The following is a 13,368-nucleotide window of genomic DNA, read 5'->3' as shown; positions in this document are numbered from 1 at the left end:
TGCTTCCACTGGTTCCAGAGACTCTGTCAGGTCCACTTCTGCTTCCAGAGATTCTGTCAGGTCCACTTCTGCTTCCAGAGATTCTGTAAGGTCTACTTCTGCTTCCAGAGAGTCTGTCAGGTCCACTTCTGCTTCCAGAGATTCTGTCAGGTCCACTTCTGCTTGCAGAGACTCTGTCAGGTCCACTTCTGCTTCCACTGGTTCCAGAGATTCTGTCAGGTCCACTTCTGCTTCCACTGGTTCCAGAGACTCTGTCAGGTCCACTTCTGCTTCCAGAGACTCTGTCAGGTCCACTTCTGCTTCCACTGGTTCCAGAGACTCTGTCAGGTCCACTTCTGCTTCCAGAGACTCTGTCAGGTTCACTTCTGCTTCCACTGGTTCCAGAGACTCTGTCATGTCCACTTCTGCTTCCAGAGACTCTGTCAGGTCCACTTCTGCTTCCAATGGTTCCAGAGACTCTGTCAGGTCCACTTCTGCTTCCAGAGATTCTGTCAGGTCCACGTCTGCTTCCAGAGACTCTGTCAGGTCCACTTCTGCTTCCACTGGTTCCAGAGATTCTGTCAGGTCCACTTCTGCTTCCAGAGACTCTGTCAGGTCCACTTCTGCTTCCAGAGATTCTGTCAGGTCCACTTCTGCTTCCACTGGTTCCAGAGATTCTGTCAGGTCCACTTCTGCTTCCAGAGACTCTGTCAGGTCCACTTCTGCTTCCAGAGATTCTGTCAGGTCCACTTCTGCTTCCAGAGACTCTGTCAGGTCCACTTCTGCTTCCAGAGACTCTGTCAGGTCCACTTCTGCTTCCAGAGACTCTGTCAGGTCCACTTCTGCTTCCACTGGTTCCAGAGATTCTGTCAGGTCCACTTCTGCTTCCACTGGTTCCAGAGACTCTGTCAGGTCCACTTCTGCTTCCACTGGTTCCAGAAACTCTGTCAGGTCCACTTCTGCTTCCAGAGATTCTGTAAGGTCTACTTCTGCTTCCAGAGAGTCTGTCAGGTCCACTTCTGCTTCCAGAGATTCTGTCAGGTCCACTTCTGCTTGCAGAGACTCTGTCAGGTCCACTTCTGCTTCCACTGGTTCCAGAGATTCTGTCAGGTCCACTTCTGCTTCCACTGGTTCCAGAGACTCTGTCAGGTCCACTTCTGCTTCCAGAGACACTGTCAGGTCCACTTCTGCCTCCAGAGACTCTGTCAGGTCCACTTCTGCTTCCACTGGTTCCAGAGATTCTGTCAGGTCCACTTCTGCTTCCACTGGTTCCAGAGACTCTGTCAGGTCCACTTCTGCTTCCAGAGACTCTGTCAGGTCCACTTCTGCTTCCACTGGTTCCAGAGACTCTGTCAGGTCCACTTCTGCTTCCAGAGACTCTGTCAGGTTCACTTCTGCTTCCACTGGTTCCAGAGACTCTGTCATGTCCACTTCTGCTTCCAGAGACTCTGTCAGGTCCACTTCTGCTTCCACTGGTTCCAGAGACTCTGTCAGGTCCACTTCTGCTTCCAGAGATTCTGTCAGGTTCACTTCTGCTTCCAGAGATTCTGTAAGGTCTACTTCTCCTTCTAGAGAGTCTGTCAGGTCCACTTCTGCTTCCAGAGATTCTGTCAGGTCCACTTCTGCTTCCAGAGATTCTGTCAGGTCCACTTCTGCTTCCAGATATTCTGTCAGGTCCACTTCTGCTTCCACTGGTTCCAGAGACTCTGTCAGGTCCACTTCTGCTTCCAGAGACTCTGTCAGGTCCACTTCTGCTTCCAGAGATTCTGTCAGGTCCACTTCTGCTTGCAGAGACTCTGTCAGGTCCACTTCTGCTTCCACTGGTTCCAGAGATTCTGTCAGGTCCACTTCTGCTTCCACTGGTTCCAGAGACTCTGTCAGGTCCACTTCTGCTTCCAGAGACACTGTCAGGTCCACTTCTGCCTCCAGAGACTCTGTCAGGTCCACTTCTGCTTCCACTGGTTCCAGAGATTCTGTCAGGTCCACTTCTGCTTCCAGAGACTCTGTCAGGTCCACTTCTGCTTCCACTGGTTCCAGAGACTCTGTCATGTCCACTTCTGCTTCCAGAGACTCTGTCAGGTCCACTTCTGCTTCCACTGGTTCCAGAGACTCTGTCAGGTCCACTTCTGCTTCCAGAGACTCTGTCAGGTCCACTTCTGCTTCCACTGGTTCCAGAGACTCTGTCAGTTCCACTTCTGCTTCCAGAGATTCTGTCAGGTCCACTTCTGCTTCCAGAGATTCTGTAAGGTCTACTTCTGCTTCCAGAGATTCTGTCAGGTCCACTTCTGCTTCCAGAGATTCTGTCAGGTCCACTTCTGCTTCCAGAGACTCTGTCAGGTCCACTTCTGCTTCCAGAGACTCTGTCAGGTCCACTTCTGCTTCCACTGGTTCCAGAGACTCTGTCAGGTCCACTTCTGCTTCCACTGGTTCCAGAGATTCTGTCAGGTCCACTTCTGCTTCCAGAGACTCTGTCAGGTCCACTTCTGCTTCCACTGGTTCCAGAGATTCTGTCAGGTCCACTTCTGCTTCCAGAGACTCTGTCAGGTCCACTTCTGCTTCCACTGGTTCCAGAGACTCTGTCAGGTCCACTTCTGCTTCCAGAGACTCTGTCAGGTCCACTTCTGCTTCCAGAGACTCTGTCAGGTCCACTTCTGCTTCCACTGGTTCCAGAGACTTGGTCACGTTCGGTTCTGCAATTTGCTGGAGGTTTGCAGCAGCGATGAGGTCAAACGGATCTTCATGTTCTGGAGCGGGTTTGAGTTCCAGTTCCACTGCTGGCTGGAGATTTGTACCAGCGATGAGGTCAAATGCGTCTTCAGGCGGTAGGTCGGCAGAGCGGAGTCGTCGAGGGTCGGCTAGAGGCTGCAGGGTGAGGACTGATGGCATCGGGTCAACGCCAGGTACTGGCTGCAGGTTCGTGAGGTCAGGTACAGGCTGTAGGTTCGTGAGGTCAGGTACAGGCTGTAGGTTCGTGAGGTCAGGTACTGGCTGTAGTTGGGGCTGCAGGTCAGCAGTGGGGGCCAGAGCTGGGGGGGCAGAGCTGGGGGGCTAAAGTAGGGGGGCTGGGGGGCTAAAGTAGGAGCAACAGGAGCAAGAAACTGGGGTTCAGCGCTGAGATCAAGAGTAAAGACAGGTTCATATTGGAGAACAGGCATAGGAGGTGAAAGGTCACCGCAGGTTGAGGTGGCAAGCTCTGGCTTAGGTTTGGGCTGGAGGCCGGGTTCAAGTGGAGGTTCGGGGGCAAGCTCGATAGCAGCAGGCTCAGGCACGGGAGGAAGGACCTCAGGCTCAGCTGGGGTTTCAGCACTGAGCTGGGGAGCGGGACTGGGTTCAGGCACTACCTCCGGCTCAGGATCAACCTCAGGCTCATGTTCAGAGGTAGGTTCAGCAGTAGGGGCAGACTGCACACATTCATACAGCAGGAGAGGAGAGACAGATTCAGAGTTCAGCAGAGAGAGCCATTAGATTGAGATAAATAATCATCAGAATTATGTCAGAAACCTGACAATGTTCAATGATTAAAGTTGATTTGTGTCCATTGAGATATTAGTAGCGTTATCTTGGAGCCCAGGTTAAGCAATGTCAGAATCACAAAATATGCTTTTGCTTAAATTTTAGCAGTAAAATATCATTAAGAACCAGATGAGAAAATAGCATCATCTTGCAGATGAAAAATATAAGCTAGAATGGAAATATGAAGTTCAACAAATCATATTAAATGATGATCTATGACATAAGTCAGGCAAGCGATTCAACAATTTTCAGTTGTCCTAACTTGAACTGCCAAGCGCGTGAAAAAGACAGACATCCTTTTCCTACTTCCTTCCCATAGTTACATAAACAACTCTAGTCTGAAACCTAGAGAGTGAGGCATAGATCAGTTTCTGACTGCCCCTACCACTTGCCTGTTTGAGCAATGACAACAAAGCTACTCACACACATTGAGAGTCAATGAGCAGATACATTTGCATTTGATTACCATTAGCATTGCTATCTACATTTCAGCTAATTGTTACTCACCGTATTGTAAAAAATTATGGATTATACATTTCTTACACACACACACACACACACACACACACACACACACACACACACACACACACACACACACACACACAAAAAGGCAGTACCTCCTCTGGATGAATAGGTTTTCCCTTTAATGCTGCTCCAATCTGTAAACAAACAACCAACATCCACAGAAGAGTTACACAAGGCTGCCAGACAGCATGAGGATCAGACAGGTCAGACTGACAACGCCTGAGGACATTCAGTAACGGTTCATTTCCAACCTCACCTTTGATGCTAGCTCCTCCTTTTTGTATCCCAAAAGCTCCAGGTATTTTCCACGAGAGTCATTCTCAAAGTTCACCTGAGAACACAATTTAACATTGGTAAAGTAAAAGTATAGCAATACTTTGCAGTACAGCAAGAGACAACTACTGTTTTAACTCTAGACGATAAGGAAATGTCCCGAGTTCCCATCCTACCTTCAAGAAGGACCAGACGGTCTTTTTTCGAACTCGTTTTAGGCAGTATCTTCTCCTGGCAGAAGTCAGTGAAGCTGCCTGCAGCCAGTGTGGGCTGCAGCTGGGCCGAGCGCTCCAGGAAGGTCGTCTCGGTGATCACCTGACTGACGTGAACCACATGGGCCGTGGGCTGCTGAGGGTGCTGGGGGCTGGGCTTAATGTTCTCCAACGACACGAGCTTACCACCAAACTGGAGGGGGAGAGAAACAGGAAGAGAATAACTTCTTAGTACGATTTCAACTTATCAATACAATTTCTATAGAGTTAGAGAAAGAGGAACATGCACTAAAAGGTCACCAGGAGGTCAGACAATAGCACGAAAAGAATGTACATCACACATTCATGCAGACGATTTGACAAACATAGCAAAGTAATGAAGGCAGAGAAAATACTGACTCACAGCGAAGGAGGACCCCCACGGGCCTGCGGATCCACTTGGGGGGCTTTTTGAGGGGGGTGATGGTGTAGGGGGAGGCTTGGGGAAACTGCAGAGGGGGCAGGGTCTGGCCCATTCCAAATGGATCCATGTTGCCAAACGACATGCTGATCTGGAACAGAGACAGACCAAAGAGCAGCAAAATATCCAAGGATGTATACAGACTAGGTATTCATTCAAGTGCCTCCAATAATGGGCCAAAATGGAAGAAAGTTTCCACTCTAAACACTGTTATTCTCTGAGTCAGTGCAAACTGTGTCTGTAACCCTAACCAACATGGTTGCCAGTTTCCACCCTGAACAGCGTTAATGTGTGAAACTAGTACCCACGGTGTCTGCCTGCGTCTGGCTGACAGCCTGGCTGCTGCCCCCCATGATGGAGTAGACGCTGATGTGTCCGTCGAAGGCTGCTGCCGACAGCACCGCTGGGTTCCTGGGACACCACTGGATGTCAAAGCACCACTGGGTACTGGTAGGCAACTCATACAGCACCTGGAGAAAATCAACAGATTCACATCAGAAGATGACTACAGATAGGACAGGAACAGATTTCTGGTTAAATATGTGGTTAAATAAATCTGTGCATCTCTCAGTAAAAACACTTATTAACAGTGTACTGTACTCTGTAGTTAGGGTCCATACTAAGAATAACAGAGTCATTGGAACAATGCATGTGTATGCATGTGTGTGAGACCTCTGCAGTGTTGGGGTTCCAGCAGAGGATTCTGTTGTCTTTCCCACAGCTCAGTAGCAGCTCAGGGTCAGCCAGACTCCAGGCGATGGCCAGGACACCCTTGATGAACACACCAGATATTTCCTTGGCATTGTTTAAATCCGACTACATTTGATCTACTGAACACGTGTATTGCATTAGTTCTGACCAGTCTTCGTTGTGCCATTCTTTTGTTAGCCTTCACACCAAATCATTGAGTTCTGATCACTCCACTCAGGCATCCCCATCTCACCGAGATCTCTATAGCAAGCAAGGAATAATTAATAGTGCAGCCAGATTGCTGGGTGACTGCCAAACAGAGCTCACCTTCAACACGTTTGACTATCAACAGGTTGTTTTTGGCTCCATTATTTCCTTCAATACAAAACTTTGGACAGGGAAGCACAGCCGCGAGCTGCCCAGTGACACGAGCCTACCTGACGAGCTAAATGACTTCTACGCTCGCTTCGAGGCAAGCAACACTGAAGCATGCATGAGCGCATCAGCTGTTCCGGACGACTGTGTGATCACGCTCTCCGTAGCCGATGTAAGACTTTTAAAACAGGTCAACATTGACAAGGCCGCTGGGCCAGACGGATTACCAGGACGTGTACTCCGAGCATGCGCTGACCAACTGGCAAGTATGTTCACTGACATTTTCAACCTGTCCCTGACCGAGTCTATAATACGGATATGTTTCAAGCAGACCAACATAGTCCCTGTGCCCAAGAACACCAAGGTAACCTGCCTAAATGACTAACAACCCGTAGCACGCACGTCTGTGGCCATGAAGTGCTTTGAAAGGCTGGTCATGGCTCACATCAACACCATTATCCCAGAAACCCTACACCCCCTCTAATTTGCATACCGCCCAAACAGATCCACAGATGATGCAATCTCTATTGCATCATCAGTCCCCTCAGTCCCCTCCTGTACTCCCTGTTCACCCATGACTGCATGGCCAAGAACGACTCCAACACCATCATTAAGTTTGCCGACAACACAACAGCGGTAGGCCTGAACACCGGCAACAATGAGACAGCCTATAGGGAGGAGTTCAGAAACCTGGCAGTGTGGTGCCAGGATAACAACCTCTCCCTCAACGTGATCAAGACAAAGGAGTTGATTGTGGACTACAGGAAAAAGAAGACCGAGCATACCTCCATTCTCATCGACAGCGGTGTAGGTTGAGCAGGTTGAGAGCTTCAAGTTTCTTGGTGTCCACATCACCAACAAACTATCATGGTCCAAGCACACTAAGACAGTTGTGAAGAGGGCACGACAAAACCTATTCCCCTTCAGGAGACTGAAAAGATTTGGCATGGGTCCTCAGATCCTCAAAATGTTTGACAGCTGCTTCATCGAGATCATTCTGTCTATGCCGGGTTGTATTCGGAGCATGTGAAAAATAACATTTGATTTGTACAGTCAGTCAGCGTTTCAACTTTTAACATATTACTTTTCAAGACTGGATACAAGATTAATTTGAAGTGATAGTTTACCATGTGTGGTTCTCCAGGACTTTGAGAGGGGCTGTGGTGATACGCAGGTCCCAGATCTGGATCACTGGCATCCGGTCATCCTCTGAGGCCAGCACCAGCTGAGTAGCTACCTCTGGGTTCCACTCCAGCCCAGAGCAGTGCATCTGAACACACACTTATTACCCTATTCTTGTTTACCTATTCATTTAGTCATTATAATGAATGTGAGGTTCTCTCCGCCCATCTGTCACATGGTATTAATACTATGTTTGTACTAAGTAACATTCATGTCAAATGCCTAAGGCCTATACGATTGCCAAATCAGTCTGTCTGTCAAAGGAAAATTACATAAAAATTTTCAGCCAAAAAACAACTGAAGGCGCAACCTGTACCTTCCATTGTTATACGTTTTAGGGAGGTTTACCACAGAATTCAAAACAACTCAGTGGCAGTTCCATTTGCCAATCTTCTGACTGAAGGAGCAGGGAATTATTCTCCCCCACAGTTTACAGAACGCTGCAGGCCTTTTCTTATTGTATTATTATTTGCGAGAAGGCAATAGCTCTGGGCTGCAGAATGCAGATTCACTGAAATTCCACGTCCCAACTCCAGTGTCTCGTCAGCAACATTGAGAAAGTACTTCTGGACATTTTCAGAAGAAAAATCCCCCACGTAATAGTATAAAAGTGTTATTAGCCTGTATTATTAATGATTTATGAACAATTATTGTCTAAACATAAACAATGACTAATATTTGTTCATATTTAAGTGCCATTTGCATTAAATGTGTTTTAAAACATGTTCCAAGGTCAAATAAATAACCCCAATGCAAATCACTGTATATTGAATATATATTGGCTTATAGAGAAAAACGTATTCTAGGTTCCGATGTAAAAGTGGGGTTGGAGTACTCAATAAGGTTTTTAAAATCTATATATGGTGTTATTTTATGCGGCTCTGAATAATATGGAGTGCTGCTTGCCATTTACTGTGGTCAAACAGCTTAAAAGGAGGTGCCTGGACACTGTATTAGGTACAAACATAGATACCACTGTACCGGAAAAACATGTATTTGTGTCAATGTAAAAGTGGGGTGGGGAGTACTCAGTAGGGTCTGTAGAATCTATATGGTGTCATTTCACAGGGCTCTGAATAATACTAAGTGTTGCTGGCCTTTTACATTGGCCACAATATTGTGGAATACATGTAAAAGGGGGGTTGGGATTACTCAGTAGGGTCTGTAGAATCTATATATGGTATTATTTCATTGGTGCCTATATGTTCTGAACAAAAATATAAACTCAACATGTAACAATGTTTCTATAAAGTTCATATAAGGAAATCTGTCAATTGAAATACATTTATTAGGCCCTAATCTATGGATTTCACGACTGGGCAGGGGCGCAGCCATGGGTGGGCATAGGCCCACACTTTTGGGAGCCAGGCCCAGACAATCAGAATTACTTTTTCAAAAGGGGCATTATTAGAGAAAAATAAATACTCTTCAGCTTCATCAGCTGTCTGGGTGGCTGGTCTCAGACTATCCTGCAGGTGAAGAAGCCGGACATGGAGGTCCTGGGCTGGCGTGGTTACACGTGGTCTGCAGAGGCTAGTCGGATGTACTGCAAATTCTCTAAAACAACATTGGAGGCAGCTTATGGTAGAGAATTTAACTGGCAACAGCTCTGGGGGACATCCCTGCAGTCCAGCATGCCAACTGCAAGTTCCCTCAAAACTTGAGACGTCTGTGGCATTGTGATATGTGACAAAACTACACATTTTAGTGGCCTTCTACTGTCCCCCGCACAAGGTCCACCTGCGTAATGATCATGCTGTTTAATAAGCTTCTTGACATGCCACACCTGTCAGGTGGATGGATTATCTTGGAAAAATATAAATGCTCACTAACAAGGATGTAAGCAAATTTGTGCAACAAATTTGAGAAGTATGAGTAGGGTCTGTAGAATATTTTCTTTATATTCATTTACTTAAACTACAACCATGTCAAAATGTGCTCCACTTTATACTATTTATCTCATATATAGTAAATATCTTTAGTTTAGATTTTTCCACGATGTAGTTGTAATTTAACATTATGCAAAGGGTCCAAAAATGATTGATTTCGCTTCATATACGTTTCCACTTTTATTTTGAAGACAAAATCGTAACAGCGGAAGTCTTAATGTTGCTGCGGTGGCGCTAATTGAGCTTCGGCTCCATCAGAGGCACAATCACCCACAAATAATCATGGGACCAATATAATCTCCCCCTTCTTCAGGCACTTCCGGTGAATGTGGCTTGACCATTCTGTACTGTATGTAGACCATATGTTCAATCGCATGCATGTACTCATTCGCTGTAGGCCTACTGTACGTTGTGTAGCAAGCACAATTGGTTGCATACTTCACATTAGAGTGCACCCCCTGCCATCCGTGCCAACTTCCTTATTGGAATTTACATGATTTATATGTTTTAACATTTCACCATGTTGTATCAGACAAAAGTCTCTGAATAAAGTGAATCCGGCCATAGTAACATTGTAAGGAAAGCTGCATTTTGCATTTCCACTCATTGCACAGTATTGTATGTATGCAAACTTTGGTCCTGGCCACTCAACTTCTCATGCTACCATAGTTACGTTTTTTTTGTTGAAAAAAGTTAAATAGGTTTACTAGCAAAGCAACTGAATTTAACAATACAACTCCCTAGATGCATTTCAATTGAGTTTGTGAAACCTTCATTGGTACAAGAAATTCAATTTCATAATGTTCTATTCAAGACAACACTGAGACATCACACATTTCTGAAATAATCAAGTCACTCAAAATTACATACTTTGTAGAGTTTTGCACAAACACTTGTCATTGGACAAAGGGATAGGAAATGCTCATATACATTTGTACTGTAGTTTCACAAGGAATCCAGTGCCATCTTTGTAGTCAATTTACTATGAAAACATGAGACGGCCCAGGGCACTCCTATTGCAAAGCCTGGAGAAAAACACAATCTCATCGTTAGTGTGAAGAGGGATGTCAGCACTAAATTAAAAAAGATACACAATATGCAGCCAAAAACATTGGAGACTGCAACATCAATCAAGTTGAATAACATTCCCTCCCAGACTTGGATGGAAGACTGGGTTAGATTTAGTGATTTTATCTGATGATTGACCCAGATAAAATAAACTCAAGGATTACATCAGTGGAGACTGGTGGGAGGAGCTATAGGAGGACAGGGTCATTGTATTGGCTGGAATGGAACAGTATCAAACATACGGAAACCACAATAAACCACATTCCATTCCAGTAGCAATGAGCCCGTCCTATAGCTCCTCTCACCACCAGATCACATACACACAAATATACATTGACAATACCATTCAAAAGTCTGGACACACCTACTCATTCAAGGGTTTCTTTATTTGTACTATTTTCTACATTGTAGAATAATGAAGACATCAAAACTGATATAACACTCATGGAATCATGTAGTAACCAAAACAAGTATTAAAACAATTATATTTATTTTATATTCTTCACAGTAGCCAGTCATTGCCTTGACAGCTTTGCACACTTGGCATTATCTCAACCAGCTTCATGGGGTAGTCACCTGTGCATTTCAAATAACAGGTGGGCCTGATTAAAAGTTCATTTGTGGATTTTTTTTCCTTCCTAACTCACTTGAGCCAATCAGTTGTTGTGACAATGTAAGGGTGGAATACAGAAGATATCCCTATTTGGTAAAAGACCAAGTCCATATTATGGCAAGAACAACTCAAATAAGCAAAGAGAAACGACAGTCCATCATTACCTTAAGCCATGAGTGGCGCAGCGGTCTAACAAATCCTTCTGACTTCCGGCGCCGACAGAGATGGCCGCCTCGCTTCGCGTTCCTAGGAAACTATGCAGTATTTTGTTATACTACTGCATGGTCGGAACTAGAAGCACAAGCATTTCGCTACACTCGCATTAACATCTGCTAACCATGTGTATGTGACAAATAAAATTTGATTTGGTTCAATTCCAGGCTGTATTACAACCGGACATGATTGGGAGTCCCATAGGGCGGCGAGCAATTGGCCGAGAGTCGCCCGGGTTATGGTTTGGCCGGGGTAGGCCGTCATTGTAGAAAATAATTTGTTCTTAACGGACTTGCCTAGTTAAATAAAAAATTGTCAGTCAATCCAGAAAATTAAGAACTTTGAAAGTTTCTTCAAGTGCAGTCACAAAACCACCAAGCACTATGATGGAACTGGCTCTCATGAGGACCGCCACAGGAAAGGAAGGCCGAGTTACCTCTGCTGCAGAGGATAAGTTCATTAGAGTTAACTGCACCTCAGATTGCAGCCCACCTCAGATTGAGTTTTGTGGGACTAACACTTTTTTGGTTACAGCATGATTCCATGTGTTATTTCATAGTTTTGATGTCTTCACTATTATTCTACAAATGTAGAGAATTTTTTTTTTTTTATTAAAAAATGTAATGAGTGGGTGTCCAAACTTTTGACTGGTACTGCATATACATACAAATACACACACGTACCATACATACAGTGAGTGTATTGTTGCTCAGCACAGAAGAGCCCATTCTGTTGGATCTGTGCCAAAATTGAAATTAAGGATAAAACACAGTATAATCAAAGCCAGTCAAAATATGACCAATTATAGGCTAGAGCACATGTCCTCATAATAATGTTATATTAATCACTATGGTTCATGATGTGAACAGCAGATACAGATTTTAATCCCAGGACGAGAAAATGGGTGCAGTACACTTCAGTCATTCCTCAATTCATTGTAAGTGTTCAGGCTCAAATTGACAGTGTAGCCAGTTTGGCATCTTACCACGTGTCCTGTATCATTTTGTCATCCATCCTGTGAGTGTATCAAACGACACTATAGAAAAGGTAAACAAGTTCAAATCAAATCAAATCAAATTTATTTATATAGCCCTTCGTACATCAGCTGATATCTCAAAGTGCTGTACAGAAACCCAGCCTAAAACCCCAAACAGCAAGCAATGCAGGTGGAGAAGCACGGTGGCTAGGAAAAACTCCCTAGAAAGGCCAATACCTAGGAAGAAACCTAGAGAGGAACCAGGCTATGTGGGGTGGCCAGTCCTCTTCTGGCTGTGCCGGGTGGAGATTATAACAGAACATGGTCAAGATGTTCAATGTTCATAAATGACCAGCATGGTCGAATAATAATAAGGCAGAACAGTTGAAACTAGAGCAGCAGCACAGTCAGGTGGAAGTTGAAACTGGAGCAGCAGCATGGCCAGGTAGACTGGGGACAGCAAGGAGTCATCATGTCAGGTAGTCCTGGGGCATGGTCCTAGGGCTCAGGTCAGTTGAAACTGGAACAGCAGCATGGCCAGGTGGACTGGGGACAGCAAGGAGTCATCATGTCAGGTAGTCCTGGGGCATGGTCCTAGGGCTCAGGTCCTCCGAGAGAGAGAAAGAAAGAGAGAAGGAGAGAATTAGAGAACGCACACTTAGATTCACACAGGACACCGAATAGGACAGGAGAAGTACTCCAGATATAACAAACTGACCCCAGCCCCCCGACACATAAACTACTGCAGCATAAATACTGGAGGCTGAGACAGGAGGGGTCAGGAGACACTGTGGCCCCAAGTTGATGCATTATAAAATAACATGCAACATTCTTGGATCAAGCATAGGCTACGAGCGCAGCGCAGAGACTAAATTACAATCCTGACCTGTGATACATAATGAAGCTAACTACGCGTCCACATAGTTGTAAAAAAAACATGTAATCAGAGATTCATGATGTGAACAGCAAAGATTTTAAATCAGACGATGGATAGGAAATATGATATTGATAGCCAATTGGTCAGGACTTGCTATACATAGCTAACACTTCATCGCTAGTAGTAGCTAGCTTGCTATGTTACAACACGGAAGAAAACATACTTAACTATAAAGCGGAGATATGCCTCAAATGCTATGTTATCTCGCAAAACAAGGGCGAGATAGACTCGCCAGATACTCGCTCGCTCTTCTCTTCATGAAAGGGAAGCGGCAAAAACTCACAGCAAAGCAATGTAGGAAAAACACAAGGCGGGACTTCTATAAAATATCTTACACATCTAAGTGTTACAATTACAGTGTAGTGTTAATGCATAGCATCAATCACGTACAAATCAACTTCATGTTATTGTCTAAAACAATCAGACATCTGAAATCAGAAATATGACAATATCTGATCGC

The 13,368-nt window shown here is 45.1% G+C and overlaps 1 long non-coding RNA gene and 1 pseudogene across 2 annotated transcripts; both read right to left on the bottom strand.

Moving 5' to 3' along the window:
* Window positions 1-2,834: 2,834 nt before the first annotated feature.
* Window positions 2,835-7,577, bottom strand: LOC109893641 (protein transport protein Sec31A-like; annotated as a pseudogene).
* A 1,579-nt stretch (window positions 7,578-9,156) lies between these two features.
* Window positions 9,157-13,338, bottom strand: LOC116374288 (uncharacterized). Of its 2 annotated transcripts, none has more exons than XR_004210146.1 (4): window positions 13,072-13,338; window positions 11,981-12,031; window positions 11,679-11,733; window positions 9,157-10,126 (listed from the first exon to the last, which is right to left on the bottom strand). It is a non-coding gene; the product is annotated as an uncharacterized LOC116374288 (long non-coding RNA). The 2 variants fall into 2 exon arrangements; XR_004210147.1 differs by having other exon boundaries at window positions 13,077-13,337.
* Window positions 13,339-13,368: the final 30 nt, after the last annotated feature.

Source organism: Oncorhynchus kisutch, linkage group LG6 (genome assembly GCF_002021735.2).
Source record: "Oncorhynchus kisutch isolate 150728-3 linkage group LG6, Okis_V2, whole genome shotgun sequence".
Classification (NCBI taxonomy): Eukaryota; Metazoa; Chordata; class Actinopteri; order Salmoniformes; family Salmonidae; genus Oncorhynchus; species Oncorhynchus kisutch.
The sequence above is the reverse complement of the archived record's forward strand: the minus strand, read 5'-3'. Positions and strand labels throughout refer to the sequence as shown.